At 47.7% G+C, this 1,899-nt stretch overlaps 1 non-coding gene across 1 annotated transcript; it reads right to left on the minus strand.

Moving 5' to 3' along the window:
* Nucleotides 1-1,229: 1,229 nt before the first annotated feature.
* TRNAP-UGG (transfer RNA proline (anticodon UGG)) lies at nucleotides 1,230-1,301 on the minus strand. Its single transcript has one exon. It is a non-coding gene; the product is annotated as a tRNA-Pro (tRNA).
* Between the last annotated feature and the right edge of the window lie 598 nt (nucleotides 1,302-1,899).

Here is a 1,899-nt window from a genome sequence, read left to right on the forward strand (position 1 = left end):
AGTCACGAGGAGGCACCATTGCCAATATGCTCCGCCCACCTAACCAAGAAACCCAGTTTGAGCTTGTCTGCCTGTGTTGTTGCAGGGGCAGTGTCTTCTTTGCCCAAAAGGTGGCAGGAGAGACTCACTTCAAACGATAGAATCAACTGCTTAAGTAGAAACCAGCATGGTAGTTACTGTCATAAGGTGCAGCTCTAACAGAAGGTGTGCCTGAGATGCCCCTTCCAGTAATACACAGAATTTTGATTGAGGGCCCAGCCGATGGGTTGGTGGATTTCTCCTCACATGCCACAGCAGCTTCCAAAGATAGTGGTGTGAGGAGCTGGCTGTGCAAGCAGAGCAAGATTTAAGGTAAGAAAACACACCTGTTAGGAGTGGGATTTGAACCCACGCCTCCATGAAGAGACCAGAAGGCTCAGCTTCACTGAAAATCAAGCTCTCTTGAGTCTGGCACCTTAGACCACTCGGCCATCCTGACAGCCAAAGCATTGTGCAGGTCTGACTCTTCAGTCTGCACTTGTTGATGCTGCCGCTTGCAATGTTCCTATCAAAGTCACAGCTTTAAAGGCCCCACAATATAACATGGCCAAGAAAAAAAAAAAAACAGAACAAGAAACAAGGCACATGCACGACCACCGAGGGATGCAGATAACTTTTTATCGTCCTGCAATAGTAAAGCACATTTTACACAGGTCACAAGTTTTTAAAGGTCATTTCTGTCTAAGTGTGCATTGAGAGAGACTGAGGTTTTAGTGAGCAAACACAAAAGCTACTGCTGCACAGTGTCGAACCAGGGACCTTTTGTGTGTGAGGCAAATGTGATAACCACTACACTACAGAAACAAGCTTGCTGGCTTGACTGAAGGAGCACAGTTCCCCTCATATGTTTGCCTGATTTCCTCTATACTTGATCAGCAGTTGCTCAGAATGCGAGGGGTAAGTGTGAAAATTGCAGCGGTGTCAGCCAGCATGCATACACTCAGACGTCCTGAAAAGTCACAGCTGCGGGCAGAGACAGACAAATATCTGATGCCTAAATGCCAGGAACGCAAGCCTGTGAAATCATCACACAGGGCGCACTGAGAGCAAGCAGGAAGGAAGCCAAGGCATTGTAATCCATTTTTCGCCTGAGGCAAAAAATATGTTTTGCGCAACAATGCTTCGAGTGGAATGAGAAATGTTGAAGGGTTGTGTATTTTGAGCAGGATTTGATTGTTTTCCGCTAAAATGGGCTCGTCCGGGATTTGAAGCCGGGACCTCTCGCACCCAAAGCGAGAATCATACCCCTAGACCAACGAGCCTGGGCACAGAAGCGCTACGGCTCCCACCCTGCTCCGAGTGTTGGTGGCAGAGAGTGGGAGAATACATCCCAAAGCAAGAAACGCCACATGGTGCTCTCTTCTGCAGTATGACTAGAGTCATTTGCATGGTCGTCATCGAACATGACATAAAAAGCCTCTATCCTTTAGACATTTTGTCCCAGATTTACAAGAAAATGACTGAGCGCGACGCTGTGTCAAATTTGCAAGCCCCACGCTCTGTCATTTTCAAAATGCAGGGAAGCGCCGTATTTAGTAGAATACAGCGCAACCCTGTGCTTCCCCCTGCGCCAGCTCTAAATTAGCTGCTGAGCGCCAACGCAGCCGATCTTGCACCATGGTACAAGGATGACTGCGTTGAGGGGGAAATTGTTTTTGTGCAGGAAGGGACACCTTCCTGGCCAAAAGAAAAATCTTCAATGGTGATTTGCTCTTACTTCTATGTGTGCTGCAGAATGCAGCACACATAGAAAGAGAAAAAACGAGGAGAAATGAAAACATTTCTCCTCAGTGCGCCACTCTAACGATACCCCTGGGATGGCGTTGGATTTTGGCGCTGACGCAGATTTACGACAACTCC

Source organism: Pleurodeles waltl, unplaced genomic scaffold (assembly GCF_031143425.1).
Source record: "Pleurodeles waltl isolate 20211129_DDA unplaced genomic scaffold, aPleWal1.hap1.20221129 scaffold_72, whole genome shotgun sequence".
NCBI lineage: Eukaryota > Metazoa > Chordata > Amphibia > Caudata > Salamandridae > Pleurodeles > Pleurodeles waltl.